The 16805-nt window shown below is 53.9% G+C and overlaps 1 non-coding gene across 1 annotated transcript; it reads left to right on the top strand.

The window, feature by feature from the left end:
* The first annotated feature begins 15173 nt into the window (after positions 1 to 15173).
* Positions 15174 to 15247, top strand: trnat-agu. The gene has a single exon. It is a non-coding gene; the product is annotated as a tRNA-Thr (tRNA).
* The last annotated feature ends 1558 nt before the right edge of the window (positions 15248 to 16805 follow it).

Here is a 16805-nt window from a genome sequence, read left to right on the forward strand (position 1 = left end):
AGCACCCCCCACGGGCCGCTGGCTGGCACTGCGAGATGCAGGAGCCAAACGCGGAGGGATGGGAAGCAGTGGATTACAGGAGGAGGCCATTCAGCCCGTCGAGGCTGCACCGACCCTCTGAACGATTACCTGACCTGGGACCACACACCCCCCCCCCCGCCCCTCTCCCCATGATCCTCCATAACCTGCACGTCTTTTTGTTTCAATATAAATTTAGAGCGCCCAATTCATTTTTTTTCCAATTAAGGGGCAATTTAGCACGGCCGATCCACCTACCCGGCACCTCTTTGGGTTGTGGGGGCGAGACCCACACAGACACGGGGAGAATGTGCAAACTCCACACGGACAGTGACCCAGAGCCGGGATCGAACCTGGGACCTCGGCGCCGTGAGGCAGCAGTGCTAACCGTAACTTTTTCCTGGTTTTATTCCCCCCTCCCACCCCCACTGGCCGTCCTCCCGGGAGATCATTTCAAATCCCGCCATGAAATCGCCAAAACGAGCCCCCCTCCCTTTGCTGACGGTGGGGGGGTGGGGGGGGAGGCGAGCCCCCCCTCCCTTTGCTGACGGTGGGAGGGTGGGGGGGGAGGCGAGCCCCCCCTCCCTTTGCTGACGGTGGGGGGGGGGGGTTTGGGAGGGGGTGGGGGAGGGGTGACCCCTTTCCAACGCACCCCTCCCCCCGGCCCTCTGCCCCGCCCCCCCCTCAAACTGGCCCCTCCCCTTGCTGTGACATCATAAAGATCTCCCCATGACATCATCCCCGGGCCAGTGTGTGACATCGCTGGGCGTAGGCCTATGATGTAATCGTGCTGGGGTGGGGGAGGGGCCACGGGAGGGGGGGTGAGGGGGGAGGGTGGAGGGAAGGGAGAGAGAGGGAGGGAGGGAGAGGGAGGGAAAGTGAGAGAGAGAGGAAGAGGGGGCGAGAGAGGGAGAGACAGAGAGGCGAGAGGGAGTGAGAGAGGGAAGGAGAGAGAGGGGAGAGAGAGGGAGGGGGAGAGGGAGAGGGAGAGAGGGAAGGGAGCGGGAGCGAGAGAGAGGGAGGGAGGGAGAGAGAGGGGAGAGGGCGCGAGATAGAGGGAGTGAGGGCGGGGAGAGAGGGAGGAGGAGGGAGGGAGGGAGAGAATGAGGGAGAAGGAAGGAGGGAGGGAGAGTGAAGGTGGGGGAGAGGGAGAGCGAGAGGGAGGGAGAGTGAGAGTGAGAGAGGGGAGAGAGGGGAGAGTGAGAGAGAGGGAGGGAGAGAGGGAGCAATAGAGAGGGAGGGAGGGAGAGCGAGGGAGGGAGAGCGAGGGAGGGAGAGGGAGGGGAGAGCGAGGGAGGAGAGAGAGAGGGAGGGAGAGGAGGGGAGAGAGGGAGGGAGGGAGAGGGAGGGAAAGTGAGAGAGAGAGGAAGAGGGGGCGAGAGAGGGAGAGACAGAGAGGCGAGAGGGAGTGAGAGGGAGGGGGAGAGAGCGGGAGGGAGAGAGGGAGAGGGAGCAAGAGAGAGGGAGGGAGGGAGAGGGAGGGAGGGGGAGTGAGAGATGGAGAGAAGGAGAGAGGGAGGGAGAAAGGGAAAGAGGGGGACTGATGGTAGTGAGTCGAGGTTGGGTACCTCACTTTACAACACAGAATTACCAAAGAATTCCTACAGTGTGTTTTTAACCAAATCCTTTTTCCGGGAACTGAGAGCCTGATATTGACGTCCGAAGCCAGGATCCGGAACGTGGTGCTCCAGAGGGATTGGCTGTGCGGGGTGTTTTGGGGGGGGGGGGGGGGGGGGGTTGCTTGGCGTTACCGCTGTACCATTACTGGCCGGCAAACGCGGAGAAGGCGTCAGAAAGCCGGCGGGTGGGGTTGGGGTCCACGCTGGCGGATGGGGAATGGTGCGAGGTTCTGCGTAGGGCGAGTGCGACGTTGGCATGCGAGAGGGTGGGGCTGGTAGAGGTGAAGGTGGCACACGGGGGCCAAAGCCAGGGTCTGTGGAGAGTGGAGGAGGAGTGTGAGCGGTGTTGGAGGACCCGGCCTATCATGTTCTGGGCATGTCCTCAGTCCATGGGGTCCTGGGTCTCCCTCGGGGCCATGTTGCCCTGAGGCCCTGTCCCATACGCGACCTGTCGGATCTGCAGATGGAGGCGGAGGGCCGATGGCCTGGATTTCGCCTCGCTGACTGCTCGAGGGCGGGTGCTGATGGGGGCAGAGGTAGTTTTGCTTTTGTTATGCATAAAATGGGAAAAATTGAATAAAAATATTTTTTTTAAAAAGAATTCCTGGCGCGAAGGAGTCGACCGTTCAGCCAATCGAGTCTGCACTGACCCTCGGAACAGAGCCGAGGCCCACTCGCCCACCCTGTAACCCCCGCCCAACTTGCACATCTTTGGACACTAACGGGCGATTTAGCAATGGCCAATCCACCGAGCCGGCTGTCGGTGGGGGGAAACCGGAGCACCCGGAGGAAACCCACGCGCAGACACGGGGAGAACGTGCAGACTCCGCACAGACAGTGACCCAGCCGGGAATCGAACCCGGGACCCTGGCTCCCTGAGGCAGCAGTGCTAGCCCACCGTGCCGCCCTCCTCCACGGACCAGTCGGAGTGGGAACGGGCTCTCTAATCGGAGGTGACACACCCTTTCTAGATTGTTCCGCAGGAGGGGACATCCTCTCCCCCACCCATCCCGTCAATACCAGCGGACTGGAGGAGGCAGAATTGACCGTCACGTCTGGTCGAGCGGGAATGGGTGGGTAGGGGGGCTGCCGGGGGGGGGGGGGGGGGTGCTGCTGCCGGGGGGGGGGGGGGGGGGGTAGCAGTGGATTGGAGATTCCTTCGCAACCGGTTACAAAGGAAGCCGATTGGCTGGCCAGGCTCCCCGACCTCACGCCACGTGCAAGAGATTTTTGTGGTTGACCGGCACGCGATTGGTCGAGCCCGGGGGAGGGGGAACGACTGGTGTGCAGCCTCTGCTGTAGCTCGGCTCAAGGCAGATGAGGCACGGACGGACGCCCCGCCAACAACGCTCACCGATCGTCCCAGGACCTGTTGTCAGTCTCTCTGCTCAGAAATCAGACTGGGTGTTGGAAGGCACAAGGAGGCTTCTTTCTCTTCAGTCTCGCTTTCCTCCCTTCCCTGCCTGGGGCTGCGGGGTCTGCAGGGCCTGTCTGGAAGCTGCGGACTGGCGTGCCTGGGAGCTGTGGGGCCTGACTGGAAGCTGCAGGGCCTGTCTGGAGGCTGTGGGGTCTGTCTGGAGGCTGCAGGGCCTGTCTGGGAGCTGTGGGGCCTGACTGGAAGCTGCAGGGCCTGTCTGGAGGCTGTGGGGTCTGTCTGGAGGCTGCAGGGCCTGTCTGGGGGCTGCAGGGCCTGTTTGGAGGCTGTGTGGCCTGTCTGGAGGCTGTGGGGCCTGTCTGGGGGCTGCAGGGTCTGTCTGGAGGCTGCAGAGCCTGTCTGGAGGCTGTGGGGCCTGTCTGGGAGCTGCAGGACCTGTCTGGGAGCTGCAGGGTCTGTCTGTGGGCTGTGGGGCCTGCGGGGCCTGTCTGGGGACTGTGGAGCCTGTATGGGGGCTGTGGGGCCTGTCTGGGGGCTGTGGGGCCTGTCTGGGGGCTGTGGGGCCTGTCTGGGGGCTGCAGGGTCTGTCTGGAGGCTGCAGAGCATGTCTGGGAGCTGTGGGGCGTGTCTGGGAGCTGTGGGGCCTGTCTGGAGGCTGTGGGGCGTGTCTGGGAGCTGTGGGGTCTGTCTGGGAGCTGCGGGGCCTGTCTGGGAGCTGTGGGGCGTGTCTGGGAGCTGTGGGGCCTGTCTGGAGGCTGTGGGGCGTGTCTGGGAGCTGTGGGGTCTGTCTGGGAGCTGCGGGGCCTGTCTGGGGGCTGTAGGGCGTGTCTGGGAGCTGTGGGGCCTGTCTGGAGGCTGCGGGGTCTGTCTGGAGGCTGTTGTCTGGGGCTGCAGGACCTGTCTGGGGACTGCGGGGCCTGTGGAGTATGTCTGGGGGCTGTGGGGCCTGCCTGGGAGCTGCAGGGCCTGTCTGGAAGCTGTGGGGCCTGTCTGGGAGCTGCGGGGTCTGTCTGGGAGCTGCGGGGTCTGTCTGGGGACTGTGGGGCCTGACTGGGGGCTGTGGGGCCTGCCTGGGAGCTGCAGGGCCTGTCTGGAAGCTGTGGGGCCTGTCTGGGAGCTGCGGGGTCTGTCTGGGAGCTGCGGGGTCTGTCTGGGGACTGTGGGGCCTGACTGGGGACTGTGGGGCCGGTCTGGGGACTGCGGGGCCTGTCTGGAGGCTGCAGGGCCTGTCTGGGGCCTGTCCAGAGGCTACCTGACAACCATGATACATGCCCGTGACAACCAGGACACATGACCAAGCCACGTGCCTGTGACAGCCATGACACACAGCCATGATAGCCTTGACACTTGTTCATGGCAACCATGACACATGACCCATGACCGTGCTATACTGTTCTATGACATGACAGCCTGGACACACGACAGCCATGACACATGACGGCCCTGACACACGAAGGCTGCCATGACATGTCCCTTCTCTGGGCATTGACTCGATTTCGCTGCAGTTTCCCCTCACATTCTTTGAAATACTTCCCAGGTGACTGACATTATAGAAAAGTGTTCACTGCCCGGCCTTCAATGGGGCAGCTCTGTGTGGATCCAATCTGTCAGATTCAGACTCGATCCTGACCGTTTCCACTCGCTCCCGATCTTCAAGTTCCAGCTTCCGCAGGGGTGGGGGCCGGGGGCAGGGGTGGGGGTTGGGGCTGGGTGGTTTCCAATGTGACCCTCATTGGGAAATGGTCAGCTGGGGTCCATCTCTCACACTGGCCATTTTCTGCTATTTGAGACTTTGGACCGGCCACAGGCTTTGTCATTAAATCTTTCATAAGGTGGGGGTGGCATGGTGGCAGCGGTTAGCACTGCTGCCTCACGGCGCCGAGGACGTGGGTTCGATCCCCGGCTTGGGTCACTGTCTGTGCGGAGTCTGCATGGGTTTCCTCCGGGTGCTCCGGTTTCCTCCCACAAGTCCCGAAAGACGAATAGGCGAATTGGACATTCTGAATTCTCCCTCTGTGTACCCGAACAGGCGCCGGAATGTGGCGACTAGGGGCTTTTCACAGTAACTTCATTGCAGTGTTAATGTAAGCCTACTTGTGACAATGAAGATTTTTTTTTAGAATTAAAATGAATCAACTGTTGTAAAGCAAGTGGGATCGAGGGGATCGGAGAACCGCACAATTGTGGCAAGAATTCATTCCTATGCCTATGCTTCAATCGCCTTGCAATAAAGGCGTGCACGACATTTGCCTTCCTAATTACGCGCCGTATCTGCATGCCAACTCTGTGTTCCTTAAACGAGCACACCCTGAACGTCAAGATTTACCAGTTCCCCGCCTTTTAAATTCACCCAACACCGCCCGCCTCACGACTTGTCTGAGGGCTGAGAAACAGAGTTAACGTTTCGAGTTGAATGACTCCTTCGGGACCGAGGGGAGGTAGAAATGTGATGGGTTCTATTGCTGTTGGCCGGGAGAGGGGGAGGCAGGAAAAAAGAAAAGGGAAAGTCTGGAATAGGGTTGATGCACGATCAATTGCACAAAGACGAGAGCTGAATACAACTGAGGCTTTATTACACTAAGATATGTGGCCTCCTACAGCAGCTGGCGAAATAGCTGCTGTACGGGGCGCACACATATTTATACTCTGCCTACTGGGTGGAGCCAGCAGGCAGGGACTACCCCCGTACCTGTAGTACAGGGCCTTACCACACCTCTCCTAATATATACAACAGTGGTGATTACCACAAAGGTGGAATAATAATAACCTTTATTAGTATCACAAGTAGGTTTACATTAGCACTGCAAAGAAGTTACTGTGAAATGCCCCTAGTCGCCACATTCCGCTGCCTGTTCGAGTACACGGAGGGAGAATTCAGAATGTCCAATTCACCAAACAACACGTCTTCCGGGACTTGTGGGAGGAAACCCACGCAGATACAGGGAGAACGTACAAACTCTGCACAGTGACCCAAGCCGTGATTGAACCTGGGACCCTGGCACTGTGAAGCAGCTAACTAACTGAGGGACTGAATGACAAAGATGTCGGGGGACAAAGGCAAAGGGAGTGATAATAGTTGCAGTAAAGAAACAAAGCATTGGCCCGGAGTAGATGTTAATGGCAGAAAAAAGATCAGCTCTGTCTGTAAACAAAAGTGTGAAAACAAAGCACAGACTTGGTTTTTAAAAAATGGAAAATGGAGGACAGTCTTGAGTTGTTAACTCAATGTTAAGCTGTCAAGTGCCTCATTAGAAGCTGGATGGGCTAGTCCACAAGCTGACACCAGTACTGGGGAAAGTGGAGGTTGTACTGTCGGGATGGTCTACACCTGAACTGCGTTGGGATGAGCGTTCTGACAAATCACGTAACCGGGGAAGTAGATAGGGCTTTAACTTAAATGAAACTTGGGTAGATGTCGCAAATCAGTGTAGCAGTAAGGCAGGAAAGCAAAATAATAATTTGGGAAATTAGGGGCATAGGACAGCAGGAAGGGACCAAGAGATAAAATCTAAGCACACACCAATGGTCCAGACCACGTTACAAAGAACAGAAATAGAAAACTAAAGGCTCTATATTTGAATGCACGCAGCAGCATTCCTAACAGAGTGAAGGTTTGATAGCACACATTGCAGTAAATAAACATGATCGGATAGCCATTACCGAGACCGGGCTGAGGGACCAGGAGGATTGGGTCCTGAATACTGAGGGGTAGATGACATTCAAGAGTAGGACGCTGGGTAAAGGTGGACGGGTACCGCAGGGTTCAGTGCTGGGACCTCAGCTGTTCACAATATACATTAATGATTTGGATGAAGGAATTGCATGCACTACCTCCAAATTTGCAGACGACACTAAGCTGGATGGCTGCATGTGCTGATAGGAGGATGCAAAGAGGCTGCAGGGTGAGCAAATGCCATATAATGTGGCAAAAAGGCAGAATATCTGAATGTCAGTTTTGGAAAAGAGTAAGTACAAGACCTGGATATCTAGGGGTAGGAATGTCTTGCTGCAGTTATACAGGACCTCGGTAAGGCCACATCTTGGGGGCGTCATGGAGCACAATTGCTTCTCAGCGCCAGGGTCCCAGGTTCGATTCCCGGCTTGGGTTACTTTCTGTGCGGAGTCTGCACGTTCTGCCCCCCCTCCCCCGTCTGCGTGGGTTTCCTCCGGGTTATCCCAGAAGTCCCGAAAGGCGTGCTCGTTAGGTAAATTGGACATTCTGAATTCTCCATATACCTGAACAGGAGCCAGAGAGTGGCAACTAGGGGGTTTTCACAGTGACTTCATTGCACTGTTAACGTAAGCCTATTGACAATAATAAAGCTTGGTATTGAATATTATGTGCAGTTTTGGTCTCCTAGTTTGAGGAAGGACATTCTTGCTATTGAGGGTGTCCACGGATGAATAATTCCCGGGATGGCAGGGCTGACATATGAAGACTGGATCGACTGGGCTTGTACTCACTGGGGTTTAGGAGAGGGGATCTCATAGAAACATATAAAATCCTAATGGGTCTGGACAGGCTGGATGCAGGAGGAATCTTCCCGATGTTGGGGACGTCCAGAACTAGGCGTCACAGCCTAAGAATAAGGGGTCAGCCATTCAGGACTGAGATGAGGAAGAATTTCTTCTCTCAGAGAGTTGTGGACTTGTCGAAGTCTCTCCCACAGAAAGCTGTTGGGGCCAGTTCGTTGGATATATTCGAGCGGGAGCCGGACGTTGCCCTTGCGGCTAAAGGGGTACGGAGGGACGGCGTGAGTGGGATACTGAATTTGCATGATCAGCTGAGATCATATTAAGAACATAAGAACTAGGAGCAGGAGTCGGCCATCGGTCCCTCGAGCCTGCTCCGCCATTCAATGAGATCATGGCTGATCTTTTGTGGACTCAGCTCCACTTTCTGGCCCGAACACCATAATCCTTAATTCTTCAAAAGAAAACGATCTATCTTTATCTTAAAAACATTTAATCCATACAATTCTGTACGGGTCCTGTGCCTGAGCACTATTGCTTTCCTGTTCCGCGCTCAAAAGTCAGGGGAAAAGGTCCAAAAGTCCGACTGAAACGGGAGCCACCAAATGTGCGACCTACTCCCTCATAGTCGCCACCGTAAGTCCCAGATTCACAACCCTTTGGGTGAAGAAGTTCCTCCTAAACTCAGTCCTAAATCTACTTCCCCTTATTTTGAGGCTATGCCCCCTAGTTCTGCTTTCACCTGCCACTGGAAACAACCTGCCTGCATCTATCCTCTTCATAATTTTATGTTTCTAGAAAATCCCCCCGCATCCTTCTAAATTCCAACGAGTACAGTCCCAGGCTACTAAACCTCTCCTCATAATCCAACCCCTTCAGCTCTGGGATTAACCTAGTGAATCTCCTCTGCACACCCTCCAGCGCCAGTACGTCCGTTCTCAGGTAAGGAGACCAAAACTGAACACAATACTCCAGGTGTGGCCTCACTAACACCGTATAGAATTGCAGCATAGCCTCCCTGGTCTTAAACTCCATCCCTCGAGCAATGAAGGACAAAATTCCATTTGCCTTCTTAATCACCTGGTGCACCTGTAAACCAACTTTTTGTGACTCATGCACTAGCACACCCAGGTCTCTCTGCACAGCAGCATGCTTTAATATTTTATCATTTAAATAATAATCCCTTTTGATGTTATTCCTACCAAAATGGATAACCTCACACTTGTCAACATTGTATTCCATCTGCCAGACCCTAGCCCATTCTCTTAACCTATCCAAATCCTTCTGCAGACTTCCAGTATCCTCTGCACTTTTTGCTTTACCACTCATCTTAGTGTAGTCTGCAAACTTGAACACATTGCCCAACTCCAAATCATCTATTGTGGGCCTAACACTGATCCCCGAGGGACAACACTAGCTACTGATTGCCAACCAGAGAAACACCCATTAATCCCCACTCTTTGCTTTCTATTAACCAACCCTCTATCCATTACCCTTAATGTCATGCATCTTTATCTTATGCAGCAATCTTGTGTGGCACCTTGTCAAAAGCTTTCTGGAAATCCAGATATACCACATCCATTGGCTCCCCGTTATCTACCGCACTGGTAATGTCCTCAAAAAATTCCACTAAATTAGTTAGGCACAACCTGCCCATTATGAACCCATGCTGCATCTGCCCAATGGGACAATTTCCATCCAGATGCCTCGCTATTTCTTCCTTGATGATAGAGTCCAGCATCTTCCCCACTACCGAAGTTAAGCTCACTGGCCGATAATTACCCGCTTTCTGCCTACCTGGTGTCACGTTTGCTAATTTCCAATCCGCCAGGACCACCCGAGTCTAGTGAATTTTGGTAAATTATCACTAGTGCATTTGCAATTTCCCTAGCCATCTCTTTTAATAATAATAATCGCTTATTGTCACGAGTAGGCTTCAATGAAGTTACTGTGAAACGCCCCTAGTCGCCACATTCCGGCACCTGTTCGAGGAGGCTGGTGAAGGACTCTGGGATGCATTCCATCAGGACCAGGAGACTTGTCTACCTTTAGCCCCATAAGCTTGCCCACCACTACCTCCTTCGTGATAACAATCATGTCAAGGTCCTCAGCTGTCATAGCCTCATTTCCATCAGTCACTGGCATGTTATTTGTGTCTTCCACTGTGAAGACCGACCCACAAAACCGGTTCCGTTCCTCAGCCATTTCTTCATCTCCCATTATTAAATCTCCCTGCACTACCATAGTGAATGTCCTACAGTGCAGCAGACGGCCATTTGGCCCATCGGAGCTGCACTGATCCTCTGAAAGAGCACCCTAGCTCAGCCCACTCAATTCCCGCAGCCCACCTAACCTGCACACCCCTGGACACTTTTATCATTGCCAATCTCATCAGCATATCGTTGGGACTCCCATGTCCTAACCTATTCATGCAGACATGGACTTGCTGTCAATGATGTGTCCTGGCCAACAGTTCGCCCTCAATCAACACCAAACAACAGCATCCGGTCTTTGCCTTTGTGGGATCATGCTGTGCACAAACATGTTTACTACCTCACGGCCATTAGCTGGAAAGCACTTTTAGGTATCCAGGGATGGTGAAAGGACAGTGGACGGGCCCCTTTATTCTTTCTTTTTTAAATGTTTTTTTATTGAGTTTTCATATTTTATATCCAACAAATTACAAATTATTAGAAAAAAAAACACGCAAAAATTAACATGTATATTTACAGGTAAGCATCCGCCCCCTTTAGCCGGCATACATATTTTACATTCCCCAATATGGCCGAGGCCCATGTTTATAGGCATTTATTTAGTTTGGCTTTGGGCCTTAGCTTGCCATCAAACCCCCATAACGAACCCGTAGCCCTCCCCCACCCCCCTCGGCTACCTTCCTCCGATTCCTGTCCATTTTCCCCTGATTCTTGGCCACCCGACTATTCTTCCTCTTGTTCGTTGGCCGCAAACAGGTCCCGGAACAATTGCATGAATGGCTCCCACGTTCTGTGGAAGCCGTCGTCTGACCCTCGGGTGGCAAATTTGATTTTCTCCATTTGGAGAGATTCCGAGAGGTCGGACAGCCAGTCTGCAGCTCTGGGCGGTGCTGCTGACCGCCAGCCAAACAGGATTCTACGGCAGGCGATCAGGGAGGCAAAGGCAAGGGCGTCCGCCCTCCTCCCCAGGAATAGATCTGGCTGGTCTGAAACCCTGAAGACCACCACTATCGGGCATGGCTCCACCCTCACCACTTTGGACATAGCCTCGAAGAAGGCTGTCCAGTACTCCACAAGTCTGGGGCAAGACCAGAACATGTGGGCACGGTTGGCCTCTTTGGCACCGTTCACATCTGTCCTCCACCTCTGGGAAGAACCTACTCATACAGTTTCTTGTTAAGTGGGCTATATGTACCACTTTTAGTTACGTCAGGCTGAGCCTTGCCCACGTGGAGGTGGAGTTGACCCTATGCAGTGCTTCGCTCGAGTCCCCACCCTATCTCAATCCCCAGGTCATCCTCCCATTTCATTCTTGTTGCGTCCAGTACGGTGTCGTCCCTTTCTACCAGTCGGTCATACATGTTGCTACAGTTCCCTTTCTCTAGGATACTTGCGTCCAGTAGGTCTTCCAGTAGTGTCTGTCGTGGCAGTTGTGGGTACGTCCTTGTCTCCTTTCACAAGAAGTTTTTGAGCTGCAGGTACCATAGCTCATTCCCCCCCCATACGAACGCCATGATAAGTTTGTCCAGCACTTTGAAAAAGGCCTTGGGGATGTAGATCGGAATGGATCTAAACAGGAAGAGGAACCTGGGCAGTACGTTCATTTTGATCATCTGGACTCTCCCCGTGAGGGAGAGTGGGAGCGTGTTCCATCTTTGCAGGTCCTTTTTTACTTCCTCCGTCAGGCTGGTGAGGTTCCATTTGTGGATCCCTTTCCAGTCATGGGCTATTTGGACCCCCAGGTAGCGGAATTTGTGTCGGGCTTGTTTGAACGGCAGCCCCTTTAGTGCTGCCCCCCCCCCCCCGCAGGTGTACTGGGAAGATGGGCCCCTTTATTCTTCGGCACCGGTTTCAATATATTATATGTATTTGACATATACAAGAAAACAGGCCGCTTGCTCAAGGCTTGACAGCTTCAGGGCTCGTGAAATTTACAGAACACATCTTAAATGCATCCTGAAAACTCCCTGCCAGCATAAAGACAGTTGTAAAACTAGGCAGCGCTGTGGGCGTTAGAGTTTCTAGGTCAGAGCTGTCAGGTTGCAATGTTCTTTCAGTGGGCCACGTGACAATTCTGTTGCTCTGCACTCACAGAATCAATGCCTGTAACAGGCTGCCTGTGCCATAACTGCACACAAAAAAAAGGAATCCGGCTGAATTTTAAGCCGGTTTAAAAAAAACACAGACAGCGATCGGGAGCCGGGATCGAACAAGGTTGTGCGTGCCAGTGGAATAATACAAACCACAAAAATGTTTCAGACGTTTATTGAAAATGACCAGACATTACATTTCATTTCCTGGTGCAGTATTACACTGCAGATACTGCCACTTGTGGAGGAGACCAGAACCAGGAGCCATCAGTATAAGACACAAATTAATCATTTAAAAAAAATTTTAGAGTACCCAATTCATTTTTTCCAATTAAGGGGCAATTTAGCGCGGCCAATCCACCTACCCGGCACATCTTTGAGTTGTGGGGGTGAAACCCACACAAACACGGGGAGAATGTGCAAACTCCACACGGACAGTGACCCGGGGCCGGGATCAAACCTGGAACCTCGGCACCGTGAGGCAGCAGTGCTAACCCACTGCGCCACCGTGCTGCCAGACACGAATTAATCTTAATGAGGAATTCAGGAGAAGCTGCTATATCCGGGAGTGGGGAGAATGTGAGACTCGCTCCCACGGGGAGGGGAGAATGTGGGACTCGCTCCCACGGGGAGTGGGGAGAATGTGGGACTCGCTCCCACGGGGAGTGGGGAGAATGTGGGACTCGCTCCCACGGGGATTGGGGGAAAATGTGGGACTCGCTCCCACGGGGAGTGGGGAAAATGTGGGACTCGCTCCCACGGGGAGTGGGGAGAATGTGGGACTCGCTCCCACGGGGAGTGGGGAGAAATGTGGGACTCGCTCCCACGGGGAGTGGGGAAAATGTGGGACTCGCTCCCACGGGGAGTGGGGAAAATGTGGGACTCGCTCCCACGGGGAGTGGGGAAAATGTGGGACTCGCTCCCACGGGGAGTGGGGAGAATGTGGGACTCGCTCCCACGGGGAGTGGGGAGAATGTGGGACTCGCTCCCACAGGGGAGTGGGGAGAATGTGGGACTCGCTCCCACAGGGGAGTGGGGAGAATGTGGGTCTCGCTCCCACGGGGAGTGGGGAGAATGTGGGACTCGCTCCCACGGGGAGTGGGGAGAATGTGGGACTCGCTCCCACGGGGAGTGGGGAGAATGTGAGACTCGCTCCCACGGGGAGTGGGGAGAATGTGAGACTCGCTCCCACGGGGAGTGGGGAGAATGTGGGACTCGTCTCCACGGGGAGTGGGGAGAATGTGGGACTCGCTCCCACAGGAAGTGGGGAAAATGTGGGACTCGCTCCCACAGGGAGTGGGGAGAATGTGGGACGCTCCCACAAGGATTGGGGGAAAATGGGGTTCTTGCTCCCACAGGGGGTGGATAGAATGTGGGACTCACTCATGGCTGTGGTGAATAGCTGAATAAACACATGAGGGGGACAGCGATAGACAGAGATGCTGATAGACAGAGATGGAGAGGGGGGTGGGAGGAGAGACACCAGCACGGAGCTGATGGGCTGTTTCTGTATTATAAACAGTGCCATAGTGCAGTACAACTTTGATTAAACCTGAGGGGGGAAATGCTTTGAGCAAAACATTATCACATTGCATCCGCTCCTCTGAATGAATCATCCAAATTTCCCCGACGGTTTAAGCTAGGATACTCGCTGAACCATCGTGTGGTTGTGGGACGTTCAAGGTGAGAGGCAGCCCACCCTCATCGCAATGAGGGATGGGGAATAAATCCTGGGCCTAGCCAGCGATACCCACATCCCGTAAATGAATAAAGCCTGGTGTGATAAGGCTGTCCACTCTTTCCATAGCCCGATGCTCCCGTGTTCTGAGAGGTCAGGCTGTACAATGCTGGTACATCGATCTAACGTATCCCCATACTCTGGTCCAGAGAGGGGGTGCTAGAGATTCACGACCCTTTGAGAGAAGTGATTTCTCCTCGTCGGTTTTAGATCTGCTACCCCTCATCCTAAAACTATGATCTCTCGTTCTAGATTGCCCCTCGAGAGGAAGCACCCATTCCGCGTCTACTTTGTCAATGCCTTTTACCATCTTATACATCTCAATCGCATCCCCTCTCATTCCTCTAGAGAGTGTACAGGCCTAAACTGCTCTCTTCATAAGACAGCCCCCTCATCTCTGGAATCAATCTAAATCAATTGGGAATTTTATGAGATTGATAGATTGTTAACCAAAGGGATCGAAATGGCAGCGGCCGGTTCAGGGAGTGAGGTAGGTCATTCACCATCTATTGAATGGTGCAACCGGTTTGAGGGGCTGAATGGTCCCTTCCTAATCCTGCATTCTTTAAACCCGTGAGTGTGGCATTGTGTTGCCTCATGTCACTCGCTCGACAGCCAGCTTGACAAGTCACCTCTGGCGTTAGTACAGCCGGCCAATCTGTAATGGAAATGCTGAGATTTGATTAGACCTTCTGTAACAGACAAGGACATATAATGCAGGGAAAGCCAAGCCCCTGTACAAACAACCTGGCAGCCTGCGTGACAAGCGGGACCCGCAAGGTGCCCGCCACTGTGGCTGGACGAAGCACGTGGCTTTATAAACGGAAGCTGAAATCAAGCAAGTAGCACGTGCAGCACGGTGTCCAGCTCTGGACTGCACAGGGAACAGCTACTGGAGTTTCAGAGAGGGCCGACTAGTTCAGATATCCCTCACCCACATAAAATCAAAAGGAACAGGAGTCAGCCATTCAGCCCATCGAATGTAATCTGCCATTCCACAAGATGACCCGATCTGATCCCCCCCCCCCCCCCAAATTCCTTGCTGATCAATAATCGAACTCGGCCTTGAATATTTTAAACTGGTCGCTGGGTAAGTAAATGCAGCAGACTGTCAACTCCCGAAGAGAAGAGATCCCCCCCCCCCCCCCCCCCCCTCCATTGAGAGGAACCCTCTCTATCCCGCCAAGGCCCCTCAGAATCTTAGCTCCATCTAACCGCAGTCCTACGTGGTGCGGCAGACTTTCAAATGATCTCCGAGACGGCTGAGGCAGCTCTCGATTGTCCAGCACCGGGAACATGTGAACGAGGAGGAAGTAGCTGCAGCATTCAGGGCTGACACAGAAGGAATTACATTGCACTTGGCTTATCCTGGGTGGAGTAAATTCACAGGAAATGAAACTGAAAGTCACATCCTACATCTAAAAGCAATTTAATGCTGAGCGCTGAAGGATACATCGGTTAGCGTCTGTACCAGGATAAGAGAATGGGCAAAATGGTCAAAGCAGCCAGCAGTCCAGTTCTAGACCTGGTCCCTTCGGGCCATACCTACAAGAAGCACGAGGACAGAGTCCTGGTGACTACAGGACCGTCACTGCCGCCAGTCCTTTCATAGAATTACACTGCGCTGGGCCATCGGCCCATGAGGTTGGCACTGTGGCCTGGTTGGTTAAAGCGCCTGTCTAGTAAGCAGGAGATCCTGAGTTCGAATCTCAGCGGTGCCTTCATAAGTTTGCGGGCGGCACGGTAGCGCAGTGGTTAGCGTTGTTGCTTCACAGCGCCAGGGTCCCTGGTTCGATTCCCGGCTTCGGTCACTGTCTGTGCGGAGTCTGCACGTTCTCCCCGTGTCTGCGTGGGTTCCCTCCGGGAGCTCCGGTTTCCTCCAAGTCCTGAAAGACGTGCTGTTAGGTGAATTGGACATTCTGAATTCTCCCTCTGTGTACCCGAACAGGCGCCGGAGTGTGGCGACTAGGGGCTTTCACAGTAACTTCATTGCAGTGTTAATGTCAGCCTACTTGTGACAATAAAGATTATTTTAAAAATTTTAAATTGAAATTGTGCCTATGCTGGTTCTTTCAGAAGAATCCAGTTAGACCCATCCCCCCGCAACCCCCCTTTCAGGCAGCACATTCCGGCTCGTAACTACATGCACAGGTTGAAAATTCTCAGCATCCCCCACTTGATTATTTTGCCAATTATCTTCAATCTGTCTGCTCTGGTTAGACCCCCCCCCCCCCCCCCCCCCCCCCCCCCACCAAAACGGAAACCGGCCTCCCTTATTTACTCCATCATGATTTTGAACGCCAAGAACCCTTAACCCTCTCTGCTCCAAGGGGAACAATCCCAGCTTGGCCCAGTCTCTCCACCATCATCCCTGGGTCCGTTCTAATAAACCTCCTCTGCGCCCTTCCCAAGGCCTCGACACCCTCCCCGACTGCGCAGTCCAGGACTGGACACCGTGCTGCACGTGCTATAAATAGGGCTTCAGAAGGACTTGCTTGATTTCGGCTTCCGTTTATAAAGCCACGTGCTTCGTCCTGCCGCAGTGGCGGGCACCCTGCGGCTTGGGGACTGCAGTGGCGGGCACCCTGCGGCTTGGGGACTGCAGTGGCGGGCACCCTGCGGCTTGGGGACTGCAGTGGCGGGCACCCTGCGGCTTGGGGACTGCAGTGGCGGGCACCCTGCGGCTTGGGGACTGCAGTGGCGGGCACCCTGCGGCTTGGGGACTGCAGTGGCTGCTAAGGGACGTTTTGCTGACTGATATCCAAGGGCAGGGCTGCGCAGTCCCCTGATTTCCATCTGTGAAGTTTCTTTCCTGCCGGTTCGACTGGAGTAAAGCGCGGGAGTGAAGTGCGCCGCCAATCGCTCACAACATTGACTGCGAGAGCCCTGCGTCCAAAGCGTAAATATTTACATTATTTTTTACCATTTGAAGTTGATGACAGTTCTCTTAATATATTAATGATCAAGTATTTTCAAAACTCGTATGAAATATTTGGCGTGCAAATTTAATCTTATTCGTGGGGGGGGGGGGGGGGGGGGTATGATCCGTGAACAAGCCCAATTTCAATCTGGTGGCCGCAAGATGGAGGGCCACTCATGCAGCCCACTCACTAGCCCACGTTGCCCATCACTACACTACCACCATCTTCAATTTGGAGGTGGAATGTGAGCAGTGTGGATAAATAAAGTGCAAAATACTCAGCAAGACCGGCGACATCTGTGGAGAGAGAAACAGAGTTAACATTGCATTGACCGTTCATCAGAAATGAATAGGGAGCT

This window comes from Scyliorhinus canicula, chromosome 29, assembly GCF_902713615.1.
Source record: "Scyliorhinus canicula chromosome 29, sScyCan1.1, whole genome shotgun sequence".
Taxonomy (NCBI): domain Eukaryota; kingdom Metazoa; phylum Chordata; class Chondrichthyes; order Carcharhiniformes; family Scyliorhinidae; genus Scyliorhinus; species Scyliorhinus canicula.